We start from the raw sequence: 16872 nt of genomic DNA, 5'->3' as shown, positions 1-16872 counted from the left end.
GTCGAGCTTGCGCCCAGGGAAAAGGTGGCAGCCCTGGGCTCTCAGCTGCCAATTTTGGGGCCCCATTAACCCTAGAAAAGGCCCAATTGCTTTCTGTCCTGGCACCTTTTCCCTGGGAGAAATCTTCATCAGCCTGGAATTCTGGGATGAGAAACAGCACATTCCTGGACCCGCAAGTGGCACGCACCGTCGAGCTTTGCGCTCAGGGAAAAGCTGGCAGCCTTCGGCTCTCAGGTGTCAATGATGGAGCCCCATTACTCCTAGAAAAGGAACAATCGCTTTCTGTCCTGACACCTTTTCCCAGGGAGGAATCTTCATCGGTCTGGAATTCTGGAATGAGAAACGGCAATTTCCCAGACCCTCACGTAGCACGCATGGTCGAACTTTGCGCCCAGGGTATAGGAGGCAACCTTGGGCTCTCAGGTGCCAATGATGGGGCCCGATTAACCCTAGAAATGGAACAATCGCTTTCTGTCCTGGGAGCCTCTTCCCTGCGAGGAGTCTTCATCCGTCTGGAATTCAGGGCTGAAAAACGGCACTTTCCCAGACAAGGAAGTGGTACGCGCCGTTGATGTTTGCGCCCACAGAAAAGGTGGCAGCCTAGAACTCTCAGGTGCCAATGATGGGGCACCATTGACTTTAGAAAAGGACAATTCGATTTCTGACCTGGCACCTTCTCCCTGGGAGGTGTCTTCGTCCGTCTGGAATTCTGGGCTGAAAAATGGCACTTCCCCGGACCCGCAAGTGGCACGCGCCGTCGACATTTGCGCCCAGGCAAAAGGTGGCAGCCTTGGGCTCTCAGGTGCCAATGATGGGGCCCCGTTAACACTACAAACATAACACTTGCTTTCTGTCCTGGCACCTTTTCCCAGGGAGGAATCTTCGTCCGTCTGGAAATCTTGCTTCAAAAATGGCACTGGCCCAAACCCGCACAATGTACACACCGTCGAGCTTTGCGCCCAAGGAAAAGGGGGCAGCCTTGGGCTCTCAGGTGCCAATGATGGGGCCCCAGTACCCCTACAAAAGGCACAATGGCTTTCTGTCCTGGCACCTTTTCCCAGGGAGGAATCTTCATCGGTTTGGAATTCTGGTCTGAGAATCGGCACTTTCCTGGACCCGCAAGTGGAACGCAACATCGAGCTTTGCGTCCAGGGAAAAGGTGGCAGTCTTGGGATCTCAGGTGCCAATGATGGGGTCCCATTACCTTTACAAAAAACACAATGGCTTTCTGTCCTGGCACCTTTTCCCTGGGAGGAGTCTTCATTGGTCTGGAATTCTGGGCTGTAAAATGGAACTTTCTGGGACCAGCACGTGGCACGCACTGTCGTGCTTTGCGCCCAGGGAAAAGGAGGCAACCTCTGGCTCTCAGATGCCAATGACGGGCCCCCATTAACACTAGAAATGGAACAATCGCTTTCTGTCCTGGGAGCCTTTTCCCTGGGAGGAGTCGTCATCCGTCTGGAATCCTGGGCTGAACAAAGCACTTTCTCTGACCTGCACGTGGCAGGCACCATCTAGTTTGCGCCCAGGGAAAAGGTGGCAGCCTTGGGCTCTCAGGTGCCAATGATGGGGCCCAATTAGCATTACAAAATACACAATGGCTTTGTCTCCTGGTACCTTTTCCCTCTGAGGAATCTTCATAGGTCTGGAATTCTGGGCTGAAAAACGGCACTTCCCCGGCCCTGCAAGTGGAACGCTCCGTCGAGCTTTACGCCAAGGGAAAAGGTGGCAGCCTTGGGTTCTCAGATGTCAATTTTGGGGCCCCATTACCCTTACAAAAGTCACAATTGCTTTCTGCCCTGGCACCTTTTCCCTGGGAGAAATCTTCGTCGGCCTCGAATTCTGGGATGAGAAACAGCACATTCCTGGACCCGCAAGTGGCACGCACCGTCGAGCTTTGCGCTCAGGGAAAAGGTTGCAGCCTTCGGCTCTCAGGTGTCAATGATGGGTCCCCATTACTCCTAGAAAAGGAGAAATCCATTCCTGTCCTGGCACCTTTTCCCAGGAAGGAATCTTCATCGGTCTGGAATTCTTGAATGAGAAACGGCAATTTCCCGGACCCTCACGTAGCACGCATGGTCGAGCTTTGCGCCCAGGGTATAGGAGGCAACCTTGGGCTCTCAGGTGCCAATGATGGGGCCCGATTAACCCTAGAAATGGAACAATCGCTTTCTGTCCTGGGAGCCTCTTCCCTGTGAGGAGTCTTCATCCGTCTGGAATTCAGGGCTGAAAAATGGCACTTTCCCAGACAAGAAAGTGGTACGAGCTGTTGATGTTTGCGCCCACGGAAGAGGTGGCAGCCTTGAACTCTCAGGTGCCAATGATGGGGCACCATTGACCCTAGAAAAGGACAATTCGATTTCTGACCTGGCACCTTTTCCCTGGGAGGTGTCTTCGTCCATCTGGAATTCTGGGCTGAAAAATGGCACTTCCCCGGACCCGCAGGTGGCACCCGCCGTCGACAATTGCGCCCAGGCAAAAGGTGGCAGCCTTGGGCTCTCAGGTGCCAAGGATGGGGCCCCGTTAACACTAGAAAAATAACACTTGCTTTCTGTCCTGGCACCTTTTCCCAGGGAGGAATCTTCGTCCGTCTGGAAATCTTGCTTCAAAAATGGCACTGGCCCAAACCCGCACAAGGTACACACCGTCGAGCTTTGCGCCCAGGGAAAAGGGGGCAGCCTTGGGCTCTCAGGTGCCAATGATGGGGCCCCATTACCTTTACAAAAATCACAATGGCTTTCTGTCCTGGCACCTTTTCCCTGGGAGGAGTCTTCATTGGTCTGGAATTCTGGGCTGTAAAATGGCACTTTCTGGTACCAGCACATGGCACGCACTGTCGTGCTTAGCGCCCAGGGAAAAGGAGGCAACCTCTGGCTCTCAGATGCCAATGCCGGGCCCCCATTAACACTAGAAATGGAACAATCGCTTTCTGTCCTGGGAGCCTTTTCCCTGGGAGGAGTCGTCATCCGTCTGGAATCCTGGGCTGAACAAAGCACTTTCTCTGACCTGCACGTGGCAGGCACCATCTAGTTTGCACCCAGGGAAAAGGTGGCAGCCTTGGGCTCTCAGGTGCCAACGATGGGTCCCCGTTAACACTAGATAAATAACACTTGCTTTCTGTCCTGGCACCTTTTCCCTGGAAGGAATTTTCATCCGTCTGGAATTCTGGGCTGAAAAACGGCACTTCCCCGGACCTGCAAGTGGCACGCGCCGTCGACATTTGCGCCCAGACAAAAGGTGGCAGCCTTGGGCTCTCAGGTGCCAATGATGGGGCCCCGTTAACACTAGAAAAATAACACTTGCTTTCTGTCCTGGCACCTTTTCCCTCGGAGGAATCTTCGTCCGTCTGGAAATCTGGGTTCAAAAATGGCACTGCCCCAAACCCGCACAATTTACGCACCGTCAAGCTTTGTGCCCAGGGAAAAGGTGGCAGCCTTGGGCTCTCAGGTGCCAATGATGGGGCCCCAGTACCCCTACAAAAGGCACAATGGCTTTCTGTCCTGGCACGTTTTCCCAGGGAGGAATCTTCATCGGTTTGGAATTCTGGTCTGAGAATCGGCACTTTCCTGGACCCGCAAGTGGAACGCACCATCGAGCTTTGCGTCCAGGGAAAAGGTGGCAGTCTTGGGCTCTCAGGTGCCAATGATGGGGTCCCATTACCTTTACAAAAAACACAATGGCTTTCTGTCCTGGCACCTTTTCCCTGGGAGGAGTCTTCATTGGTCTGGAATTCTGGGCTGTAAAATGGAACTTTCTGGGACCAGCACGTGGCACGCACTGTCGTGCTTTGCGCCCAGGGAAAAGGAGGCAACCTCTGGCTCTCAGATGCCAATGACGGGCCCCCATTAACACTAGAAATGGAACAATCGCTTTCTGTCCTGGGAGCCTTTTCCCTGGGAGGAGTCGTCATCCGTCTGGAATCCTGGGCTGAACAAAGCACTTTCTCTGACCTGCACGTGGCAGGCACCATCTAGTTTTCACCCAGGGAAAAGGTGGCAGCCTTGGGCTCTCAGGTGCCAACGATGGGGCCCAATTAGCATTACAAAATACACAATGGCTTTGTCTCCTGGTACCTTTTCCCTCTGAGGAATCTTCATAGGTCTGGAATTCTGGGCTGAAAAACGGCACTTCCCCGGCCCTGCAAGTGGAACGCTCCGTCGAGCTTTACGCCCAGGGAAGAGGTGGCAGCCTTGGGTTCTCAGATGTCAATTTTGGGGCCCCATTACCCTTACAAAAGTCACAATTGCTTTCTGCCCTGGCACCTTTTCCCTGGGAGAAATCTTCGTCGGCCTCGAATTCTGGGATGAGAAACAGCACATTCCTGGACCCGCAAGTGGCACGCACCGTCGAGCTTTGCGCTCAGGGAAAAGGTTGCAGCCTTCGGCTCTCAGGTGTCAATGATGGGTCCCCATTACTCCTAGAAAAGGAGAAATCCATTCCTGTCCTGGCACCTTTTCCCAGGAAGGAATCTTCATCGGTCTGGAATTCATGAATGAGAAACGGCAATTTCCCGGACCCTCACGTAGCACGCATGGTCGAGCTTTGCGCCCAGGGTATAGTAGGCAACCTTGGGCTCTCAGGTGCCAATGATGGGGCCCGATTAACCCTAGAAATGGAACAATCGCTTTCTGTCCTGGGAGCCTCTTCCCTGTGAGGAGTCTTCATCCGTCTGGAATTCAGGGCTGAAAAATGGCACTTTCCCAGACAAGAAAGTGGTACGAGCTGTTGATGTTTGCGCCCACGGAAGAGGTGGCAGCCTTGAACTCTCAGGTGCCAATGATGGGGCACCATTGACCCTAGAAAAGGACAATTCGATTTCTGACCTGGCACCTTTTCCCTGGGAGGTGTCTTCGTCCATCTGGAATTCTGGGCTGAAAAATGGCACTTACCCGGACACGCAGGTGGCACGCGCCGTCGACATTTGCGCCCAGGCAAAAGGTGGCAGCCTTGGGCTCTCAGGTGCCAATGATGGGGCCCCGTTAACACTAGAAAAATAACACTTGCTTTCTGTCCTGGCACCTTTTCCCAGGGAGGAATCTTCGTCCGTCTGGAAATCTTGCTTCAAAAATGGCACTGGCCCAAACCCGCACAAGGTACGCACCGTCGAGCTTTGCGCCCTGGGAAAAGGTGGCAGCCTTGGGCTCTCAGGTGCCAATGATGGGGCCCCGTTAACACTAGAAAAATAACACTTGCTTTCCGTCCTGGCACCTTTTCCCAGGGAGGAATCTTCGTCCGTCTGGAAATATGGGTTCAAAAATGGCACTGCCCCAAACCCGCACAAGGTACACACCGTCGAGCTTTGCGCCCAGGGAAAAGGGGGCAGCCTTGGGCTCTTAGGTGCCAATGAGGGTGCCCCATTACCCCTACAAAAGGCACAATGGCTTTCTGTCCTGGCACCTTTTCCCAGGGAGGAATCTTCATCGGTTTGGAATTCTGGTCTGAGAATCGGCACTTTCCTGGACCCGCAAGTGGAACGCAACATCGAGCTTTGCGTCCAGGGAAAAGGTGGCAGTCTTGGGCTCTCAGGTGCCAATTATGGGTCCCATTACCTTTACAAAAAGCACAATGGCTTTCTGTCCTGGCACCTTTTCCCTGGGAGGAGTCTTCATTGGTCTGGAATTCTGGGCTGTAAAATGGAACTTTCTGGGACCAGCACGTGGCACGCACTGTCGTGCTTTGCGCCCAGGGAAAAGGAGGCAACCTCTGGCTCTCAGATGCCAATGACGGGCCCCCATTAACCCTAGAAATGGAACAATCGCTTTCTGTCCTGGGAGCCTTTTCCCTGGGAGGAGTCGTCATCCGTCTGGAATCCTGGGCTGAACAAAGCACTTTCTCTGACCGGCACGTGGCAGGCACCATCTAGCTTTGCGCCCAGGGAAAAGGTGGCAGCCTTGGGCTCTCAGGTGCCAATGATGGGGCCCCGTTAACACTAGAAAAATAACACTTGCTTTCTGTCCTGGCACCTTTTCCCAGGGAGGAATCTTCGTCCGTCTGGAAATCTGGGTTCAAAAATGGCACTGGCCCAAACCCGCACAAGGTACACACCGTCGAGTTTTGCGCCCAGGGAAAAGGTGGCAGCCTTGGGCTCTCAGGTGCCAATGTTGGGGCCCCATTACCCCTACAAAAGGCACAATGGCTTTCTGTCCTGGCACCTTTTCCCAGGGAGGAATCTTCATCGGTTTGGAATTCTGGTCTGAGAATCGGCACTTTCCTGGACCCGCAAGTGGAACGCACCATCGAGCTTTGCGCCCAGGGTAAAGGTGGCAGTCTTGGGCTCTCAGGTGCCAATGATGGGGCCCCATTACCTTTACAAGAATCACAATGGCTTTCTGTCCTGGCACCTTTTCCCTGGGAGGAGTCTTCACTGGTCTTGAATTCTGGGCTGTAAAATGGCACTTTCTGGGACCAGCACGTGGCACGCACTGTCGTGCTTAGCGCCCAGGGAAAAGGAGGCAACCTCTGGCTCTCAGATGCCAATGACGGGCCCCCATTAACACTAGAAATGGAACAATCGCTTTCTGTCCTGGGAGCCTCTTCCCTGCGAGGAGTCTTCATCCGTCTGGAATTCAGGGCTGAAAAACGGCACTTTCCCAGACAAGGAAGTGGTACGCGCCGTTGATGTTTGCGCCCACAGAAAAGGTGGCAGCCTTGAACTCTCAGGTGCCAATGATGGGGCACCATTGTCCCTAGAAAAGGACAATTCGATTTCTGACCTGGCACCTTTTCCCTGGGAGGTGTCTTCGTCCGTCTGGAATGCTGGGCTGAAAAATGGCACTTCCCCGGACCCGCAAGTGGCACGCGCCGTCGACATTTGCGCCCAGGCAAAAGGTGGCAGCCTTGGGCTCTCAGGTGCCAATGATGGGGCCCCGTTAACACTACAAACATAACACTTGCTTTCTGTCCTGGCACCTTTTCCCAGGGAGGAATCTTCGTCCGTCTGGAAATCTTGCTTCAAAAATGGCACTGGCCCAAACCCGCACAATGTACACACCGTCGAGCTTTGCGCCCAAGGAAAAGGGGGCAGCCTTGGGCTCTCAGGTGCCAATGATGGGGCCCCAGTACCCCTACAAAAGGCACAATGGCTTTCTGTCCTGGCACCTTTTCCCAGGGAGGAATCTTCATCGGTTTGGAATTCTGGTCTGAGAATCGGCACTTTCCTGGACCCGCAAGTGGAACGCAACATCGAGCTTTGCGTCCAGGGAAAAGGTGGCAGTCTTGGGATCTCAGGTGCCAATGATGGGGTCCCATTACCTTTACAAAAAACACAATGGCTTTCTGTCCTGGCACCTTTTCCCTGGGAGGAGTCTTCATAGGTCTGGAATTCTGGGCTGTAAAATGGAACTTTCTGGGACCAGCACGTGGCACGCACTGTCGTGCTTTGCGCCCAGGGAAAAGGAGGCAACCTCTGGCTCTCAGATGCCAATGACGGGCCCCCATTAACACTAGAAATGGAACAATCGCTTTCTGTCCTGGGAGCCTTTTCCCTGGGAGGAGTCGTCATCCGTCTGGAATCCTGGGCTGAACAAAGCACTTTCTCTGACCTGCACGTGGCAGGCACCATCTAGTTTGCGCCCAGGGAAAAGGTGGCAGCCTTGGGCTCTCGGGTGCCAATGATGGGGCCCAATTAGCATTACAAAATACACAATGGCTTTGTCTCCTGGTACCTTTTCCCTCTGAGGAATCTTCATAGGTCTGGAATTCTGGGCTGAAAAACGGCACTTCCCCGGCCCTGCAAGTGGAACGCTCCGTCGAGCTTTACGCCCAGGGAAAAGGTGGCAGCCTTGGGTTCTCAGATGTCAATTTTGGGGCCCCATTACCCCTACAAAAGTCACAATTGCTTTCTGCCCTGGCACCTTTTCCCTGGGAGAAATCTTCGTCGGCCTCGAATTCTGGGATGAGAAACAGCACATTCCTGGACCCGCAAGTGGCACGCACCGTCGAGCTTTGCGCTCAGGGAAAAGGTTGCAGCCTTCGGCTCTCAGGTGTCAATGATGGGTCCCCATTACTCCTAGAAAAGGAGAAATCCATTCCTGTCCTGGCACCTTTTCCCAGGAAGGAATCTTCATCGGTCTGGAATTCTTGAATGAGAAACGGCAATTTCCCGGACCCTCACGTAGCACGCATGGTCGAGCTTTGCGCCCAGGGTATAGGAGGCAACCTTGGGCTCTCAGGTGCCAATGATGGGGCCCGATTAACCCTAGAAATGGAACAATCGCTTTCTGTCCTGGGAGCCTCTTCCCTGTGAGGAGTCTTCATCCGTCTGGAATTCAGGGCTGAAAAATGGCACTTTCCCAGACAAGAAAGTGGTACGAGCTGTTGATGTTTGCGCCCACGGAAGAGGTGGCAGCCTTGAACTCTCAGGTGCCAATGATGGGGCACCATTGACCCTAGAAAAGGACAATTCGATTTCTGACCTGGCACCTTTTCCCTGGGAGGTGTCTTCGTCCATCTGGAATTCTGGGCTGAAAAATGGCACTTCCCCGGACCCGCAGGTGGCACCCGCCGTCGACATTTGCGCCCAGGCAAAAGGTGGCAGCCTTGGGCTCTCAGGTGCCAATGATGGGGCCCCGTTAACACTAGAAAAATAACACTTGCTTTCTGTCCTGGCACCTTTTCCCAGGGAGGAATCTTCGTCCGTCTGGAAATCTGGCTTCAAAAATGGCACTGGCCCAAACCCGCACAATGTACACACCGTCGAGCTTTGCGCCCAGGGAAAAGGGGGCAGCCTTGGGCTCTCAGGTGCCAATGATGGGGCCCCATTACCCTTACAAAAGGCACAATGGCTTTCTGTCCTGGCACCTTTTCCCTGGGAGGAGTCTTCACTGGTCTTGAATTCTGGGCTGTAAAATGGCACTTTCTGGGACCAGCACGTGGCACGCACTGTCGTGCTTAGCGCCCAGGGAAAAGGAGGCAACCTCTGGCTCTCAGATGCCAATGACGGGCCCCCATTAACACTAGAAATGGAACAATCGCTTTCTGTCCTTGGAGCCTTTTCCCTGGGAGGAGTCGTCATCCTTCTGGAATCCTGGGCTGAAAAAAGGTCTTTCTCTGACCTGCACGTGGCAGGCACCATCTAGCTTTGCGCCCAGGGAAAAGGTGGCAGCCTTGGGCTCTCAGGTGCCAGTGATGGGTCCCCGGTAACACTAGATAAATAACAATCGCTTTCTGTCCTGGCACCTTTTCCCTGGGAGGAATTTTCGTCCGTCTGGAATTCTGGGCTGAAAAACGTCACTTCCCCGGACCTGCAAGTGGAACGCACCGTCGAGCTTTGCGCCCAGGCAAAAGGTGGCAGCCTTGGGCTCTCAGGTGCCAATGATGGGGCCCCATTACCCCTAGAAAAAGAACAATGGCTTTCTGTCCTGGCACCTTTTCCCTGGGAGGAATCTTCATTGGTCTGGAATTCTGGGCTGAAAACGGCTCTTTCCCTTACCCGCATGTGGCACGCACCGTCGAGCTTTGCGCCCAGGGAAAAGGTGGCAGCCCTGGGCTCTCAGCTGCCAATTTTTGGGCCCCATTAACCCTAGAAAAGGCACAATCGCTTTCTGTCCTGGCACCTTTTCCCAGGGAGAAATCTTCGCTGGCCTGGAATTCTGGGATGAGAAACGGCACATTCCCGGTCTTGCAAGTGGCACGCGCTGTCGACATTTGCGCCCAGGGCAAAGGTGGCAGCCTTGGGCTCTCAGGTGCCAAAGATGGGGCCCCATTACCCCTAGAAAAGGCACAATGGCTTTCTGTCCTGACACCTTTTCCCAGAGAGGAATCGACTTCCGTCTGGAATTCTGGGCTGAAAAACGGCCCTTTCCCGGACCCGCACAGGGTATGCACCGTCGAGCTTTGCACCCAGGGAAAAGGAGGCAGCCTTGGGCTCTCAGGTGCCAACGATGGGGCCCAATTAGCATTACAAAATACACAATGGCTTTGTCTCCTGGTACCTTTTCCCTCTGAGGAATCTTCATAGGTCTGGAATTGTGGGCTGAAAAATGGCACTTTCCCGGACCCGCACGTGGAACGCTCCGTCGAGCTTTGCGCCCAGGGAAAAGGTGGCAGCCTTGGGCTCTCAGGTGTCAATTTTGGGGCCCCATTACCCCTACAAAAGTCACAATTGCTTTCTGCCCTGGCACCTTTTCCCTGGGAGAAATCTTCATCGGCCTCGAATTCTGGGATGAGAAACAGCACATTCCTGGACCCGCAAGTGGCACGCACCGTCGAGCTTTGCGCTCAGGGAAAAGGTTGCAGCCTTCGGCTCTCAGGTGTCAATGATGGGTCCCCATTACTCCTAGAAAAGGAGAAATCGATTCCTGTCCTGGCACCTTTTCCCAGGGAGGAATCTTCATCGGTCTGAAATTCTGGAATGAGAAACGGCAATTTCCCGGACCCTCACGTAGCACGCATGGTCGAACTTTGCGCCCAGGGTATAGGAGGCAACCTTGGGCTCTCAGGTGCCAATGATGGGGCCCGATTAACCCTAGAAATGGAACAATCGCTTTCTTTCCTGGGAGCCTCTTCCCTGTGAGGAGTCTTCATCTGTCTGGAATTGAGGGCTGAAAAATGGCACTTTCCCAGACAAGAAAGTGGTACGAGCTGTTGATGTTTGCGCCCACGGAAGAGGTGGCAGCTTTGAACTCTCAGGTGCCAATGATGTGGCACCATTGACCCTAGAAAAGGACAATTCGATTTCTGACCTGGCACCTTTTCCCTGGGAGGTGTCTTCGTCCGTCTGGAATTCTGGGCTGAAAAATGGCACTTCCCCGGACCCGCAAGTGGCACGCGCCGTCGACATTTGCGCCCAGGCAAAAGGTGGCAGCCTTGGGCTCTCAGGTGCCAATGATGGGGCCCCGTTAACACTAGAAAAATAACACTTGCTTTCTGTCCTGGCACCTTTTCCCAGGGAGGAATCTTCGTCCGTCTGGAAATATGGGTTCAAAAATGGCACTGGCCCAAACCCGCACAAGGTACACGCCGTCGAGCTTTGCGCCCAGGGAAAAGGGGGCAGCCTTGGGCTCTCAGGTGCCAATGATGGTGCCCCATTACCCCTACAAAAGGCACAATGGCTTTCTGTCCTGGCACCTTTTCCCAGGGAGGAATCTTCATCGGTTTGGAATTCTGGTCTGAGAATCGGCACTTTCCTGGACCCGCAAGTGGAACGCACCATCGAGCTTTGCGTCCAGGGAAAAGGTGGCAGTCTTGGGCTCTCAGGTGCCAATGATGGGGTCCCATTACCTTTACAAAAAACACAATGGCTTTCTGTCCTGGCACCTTTTCCCTGGGAGGAGTCTTCATTGGTCTGGAATTCTGGGCTGTAAAATGGAACTTTCTGGGACTAGCATGTGGCACACACTGTCGTGCTTTGCGCCCAGGGAAAAGGAGGCAACCTCTGGCTCTCAGATGCCAATGACGGGCCCCCATTAACACTAGAAATGGAACAATCGCTTTCTGTCCTGGGAGCCCTTTCCCTGGGAGGAGTCGTCAGCCGTCTGGAATCCTGGGCTGAACAAAGCACTTTCTCTGACCTGCACGTGGCAGGCACCATCTAGCTTTGCGCCCAGGGAAGAGGTGGCAGCCTTGGGCTCTCAGGTGCCAATGATGGGGCCCCATTAACACTAGAAAAATAACACTTGCTTTCTGTCCTGGCACCTTTTCCCAGGGAGGAATCTTCGTCCGTCTGGAAATCTGGGTTCAAAAATGGCACTGCCCCAAACCCGCACAAGGTACACACCGTCGAGCTTTGCGCCCAGGGAAAAGGGGGCAGCCTTGGGCTCTCAGGTGCCAATGATGGGGCCCCATTACCCCTACAAAAGGCACAATGGCTTTCTGTCCTGGCACCTTTTCCCAGGGAGGAATCTTCATCGGTTTGGAATTCTGGTCTGAGAATCGGCACTTTCCTGGACCCGCAAGTGGAACGCACCATCGAGCTTTGCGCCCAGGGTAAAGGTGGCAGTCTTGGGCTCTCAGGTGCCAATGATGGGGCCCCATTACCCCTACAAAAATCACAATGGCTTTCTGTCCTGGCACCTTTTCCCTGGGAGGAGTCTTCATTGGTCTGGAATTCTGGGCTGTAAAATGGCACTTTCTGGGACCAGCACGTGGCACGCACTGTCCTTGCTTTGCGCCCAGGGAAAAGGAGGCAACCTCTGGCTCTCAGATGCCAATGACGGGCCCCCATTAACACTAGAAATGGAACAATCGCTTTCTGTCCGTGGACCCTTTTCCCTGGGAGGAGACGTCAGCTGTCTGGAATCCTGGGCTGAACAAAGGTCTTTCTCTGACCTGCACGTGGCAGGCACCATCTAGCTTTGCGCCCAGGGAAAAGGTGGCAGCCTTGGGCTCTCAGGTGCCAATGATGGGTCCCCGGTAACACTAGATAAATAACAATGGCTTTCTGTCCTAGCACCTTTTCCCTGGGAGGAATTTTCGTCCGTCTGGAATTCTGGGCTGAAACACAGCACTTCCCCGGACCTGCAAGTGGAACGCACCGTCGAGCTTTGTGCCCAGGCAAAAGGTGACAGCCTTGGGCTCTCGGGTGCCAATGATGGGGCGCCATTACCCCTAGAAAAAGAACAATCGCTTTCTGTCCTGGCACCTTTTCCTTGGGAGGAATCTTCATTGGTCTGGAATTCTGGGCTGAAAACGGCTCTTTCCTGGACCCGCATGTGGCACGCACCGTCGAGCTTTGCGCCCAGGGAAAAGGTGGCAGCCCTGGGCTCTCAGCTGCCAATTTTTGGGCCCCATTAACCCTAGAAAAGGCACAATCGCGTTCTGTCCTGGCACCTTTTCCCAGGGAGAAATCTTCGCTGGCCTGGAATTCTGGGATGAGAAACGGCACATTCCCGGTCTTGCAAGTGGCACGCGCTGTCGACATTTGCGCCCAGGGCAAAGGTGGCAGCCTTGGGCTCTCAGGTCCAAAGATGGGGCTCCATTACCCCTAGAAAAGGCACAATGGCTTTCTGTCCTGACACCTTTTCCCAGAGAGGAATCGACTTCCGTCTGGAATTCTGGGCTGAAAAACGGCCCTTTCCCGGACCCGCACAGGGTATGCACCGCCGAGCTTTGCACCCAGGGTATAGGAGGCAACCTTGAGCTCTCACGTGCCAATGATGGGGCCCGATTAACCCTAGAAATGGAACAATCGCTTTCTGTCCTGGGAGCCTCTTCCCTGTGAGGAGTCTTCATCCGTCTGGAATTCAGGGCTGAAAAACGGCACTTTCCCGGACAAGAAAGTGGTACGCGCCGTTGATGTTTGCGCCCACAGAAAAGGTGGCAGCCTTGAACTCTCAGGTGCCAATGATGGGGCACCATTGACCCTAGAAAAGGACAATTCGATTTCTGACCTGGCACCTTTTCCCTGGGAGGTGTCTTCGTCCGTCTGGAATTCTGATCTGAAAAATGGCACTTCCCCGGACCCGCAAGTGGCACGCGCCGTCGACATTTGCGCCCAGACAAAAGGTGGCAGCCTTGAACTCTCAGGTGCCAATGATGGGGCACCATTGACCCTAGAAAAGGACAATTCGATTTCCGACCTGGTACCTTTTCCCTGGGAGGTGTCTTCGTCCGTCTGGAATTCTGGGCTGAAAAATGGCACTTCCACGGACCCGCAAGTGGCACGCGCCGTCGACATTTGCGCCCAGACAAAAGGTGGCAGCCTTGGGCTCTCAGGTGCCAATGATGGGGCCCCGTTAACACTACAAACATAACACTTGCTTTCCGTCCTGGCACCTTTTCCCAGGGAGGAATCTTCGTCCGTCTGGAAATCTGGCTTCAAAAATGGCACTGGCCCAAACCCGCACAATGTACACGCCGTCGAGCTTTGCGCCCAGGGAAAAGGGGGCAGCCTTGGGCTCTCAGGTGCCAATGATGGGGCCCCAGTACCCCTACAAAAGGCACAATGGCTTTCTGTCCTGGCACCTTTTCCCAGGGAGGAATCTTCATCGGTTTGGAATTCTGGTCTGAGAATCGGCACTTTCCTGGACCCGCAAGTGGAACGCACCATCGAGCTTTGCGTCCAGGGAAAAGGTGGCAGTCTTGGGCTCTCAGGTGCCAATGATGGGGCCCCATTACCTTTACAAAAAACACAATGGCTTTCTGTCCTGGCACCTTTTCCCTGGGAGGAGTCTTCATTGATCTGGAATTCTGGGCTGTAAAATGGCACTTTCTGGGACCAGCACATGGCACGCACTGTCGTGCTTTGCGCCCAGGGAAAAGGAGGCAACCTCTGACTCTCAGATCCAAATGACGGGCCCCCATTAACACTAGAAATGGAACAATCGCTTTCTGTCCTGGGAGCCCTTTCCCTGGGAGGAGTCGTCATCCGTCTGGAATCCTGGGCTGAACAAAGCACTTTCTCTGACCTGCACGTGGCAGGCACCATCTAGCTTTGCGCCCTGGGAAAAGGTGGCAGCCTTGGGCTCTCAGGTGCCAATGATGGAGCCCCATTAACACTAGAAAAATAACACTTGCTTTCTGTCCTGGCACCTTTTCCCAGGGAGGAATCTTCGTCCGTCTGGAAATCTGGCTTCAAAAATGGCACTGCCCCAAACCCGCACAAGGTACACACCGTCGAGCTTTGCGCCCAGGGAAAAGGGGGCAGCCTTGGGCTCTCAGGTGCCAATGATGGGGCCCCAGTACCCCTACAAAAGGCACAATGGCTTTCTGTCCTGGCACCTTTTCCCAGGGAGGAATCTTCATCGGTTTGGAATTCTGATCTGAGAATCGGCACTTTCCTGGACCCGCAAGTGGAACGCACCATCAAGCTTTGCGTCCAGGGAAAAGGTGGCAGTCTTGGGCTCTCAGGTGCCAATGATGGGGCCCCATTACCTTTACAAAAAACACAATGGCTTTCTGTCCTGGCACCTTTTCCCTGGGAGGAGTCTTCATTGGTCTGGAATTCTGGGCTGTAAAATGGTACTTTCTGGGACCAGCACGTGGCACGCACTGTCGTGCTTAGCGCCCAGGGAAAAGGAGGCAACCTCTGGCTCTCAGATGCCAATGACGGGCCCCCATTAACACTAGAAATGGAACAATCGCTTTCTGTCCTGGGAGCCTTTTCCCTGGGAGGAGTCGTCATCCATCTGGAATCCTGGGATGAACAAAGGTCTTTCTCTGACCTGCACGTGGCAGGCACCATCTAGTTTGCGCCCAGGGAAAAGGTGGCAGCCTTGGGCTCTCAGGTGCCAAGGATGGGTCCCCGTTAACACTAGATAAATAACAATGGCTTTCTGTCCTAGCAGCTTTTCCCTGGGAGGAATTTTCGTCCGTCTGGAATTCTGGGCTGAAACACAGCACTTCGCCGGACCTGCAAGAGGAACACACCGTCGAGCTTTGTGCCCAGGCAAAAGGTGACAGCCTTGGGCTCTCGGGTGCCAATGATGGGGCGCCATTACCCCTAGAAACAGAACAATCGCTTTCTGTCCTGGCACCTTTTCCCTGGGAGGAATCTTCATTGGTCTGGAATTCTGGGCTGAAAACGGCTCTTTCCCTTACCCGCATGTGGCACGCACCGTCGAGCTTTGCGCCCAGGGAAAAGGTGGCAGCCCTGGGCTCTCAGCTGCCAATTTTGGGGCCCCATTAACCCTAGAAAAGGCACAATCGCGTTCTGTCCTGGCACCTTTTCCCAGGGAGAAATCTTCGCTGGTCTGGAATTCTGGGATGAGAAACGGCACATTCCCGGACTTGCAAGTGGCACGCGCGTTCGACATTTGCGCCCAGGGCAAAGGTGGCAGCCTTGGGCTCTCAGGTGCCAAAGATGGGGCCCCATTACCCCTAGAAAAGGCACAATGGCTTTCTGTCCTGACACCTTTTCCCAGAGAGGAATCGATTTCCGTCTGGAATTCTGGGATGAAAAACGGCCCTTTCCCGGACCCGCACAGGGTATGCACCGTCGAGCTTTGCACCCAGGGTATAGGAAGCAACCTTGGGCTCTCAGGTGCCAATGATGGGGCCCGATTAACCCTAGAAATGGAACAATCGCTTTCTGTCCTGGGAGCCTCTTCCCTGTGAGGAGTCTTCATCCGTCTCGAATTGAGGGCTGAAAAACGGCACTTTCCCAGACAAGAAAGTGGTACGCGGCGTTGATGTTTGCACCCACGGAAAAGGTGGCAGCCTTGAACTCTCAGGTGCCAACGATGGGTCCCCGTTAACACTAGATAAATAACAATCGCTTTCTGTCCTGGCACCTTTTCCCTGGAAGGAATCTTCGTCCGTCTGGAAATCTGGGTTCAAAAATGGCACTGGCCCAAACCCGCACAAGGTACGCACCGTCGAGCTTTGCGCCTAGGAAAAATGGGGCAGCCTTGGGCTCTCAGGTGCCAATGATGGTGCCCCATTACCCCTACAAAAGGCACAATGGCTTTCTGTCCTGGCACCTTTTCCCAGGGAGGAATCTTCATCGGTTTGGAATTCTGGTCTGAGAATCGGCACTTTCCTGGACCCGCAAGTGGAATGCACCATCGAGCTTTGCGTCCAGGGAAAAGGTGGCAGTCTTGGGCTCTCAGGTGCCAATGATGGGGCCCCATTACCTTTACAAGAATCACAATGGCTTTCTGTCCTGGCACCTTTTCCCTGGGAGGAGTCTTCACTGGTCTTGAATTCTGGGCTGTAAAATGGCACTTTCTGGGACCAGCACGTGGCACGCACTGTCGTGCTTAGCGCCCAGGGAAAAGGAGGCAACCTCTGGCTCTCAGATGCCAATGCCGGGCCCCCATTAACACTAGAAATGGAACAATCGCTTTCTGTCCTGGGAGCCTTTTCCCTGGGAGGAGTCGTCATCCGTCTGGAATCCTGGGCTTAACAAAGCACTTTCTCTGACCTGCACGTGGCAGGCACCATCTAGTTTGCGCCCAGGGAAAAGGTGGCAACCTTGGGCTCTCAGGAGCCAAC

Source organism: Pithys albifrons, chromosome 27 (genome assembly GCF_047495875.1).
Source record: "Pithys albifrons albifrons isolate INPA30051 chromosome 27, PitAlb_v1, whole genome shotgun sequence".
Classification (NCBI taxonomy): Eukaryota; Metazoa; Chordata; class Aves; order Passeriformes; family Thamnophilidae; genus Pithys; species Pithys albifrons.
This window is presented reverse-complemented; position numbering follows the sequence as displayed.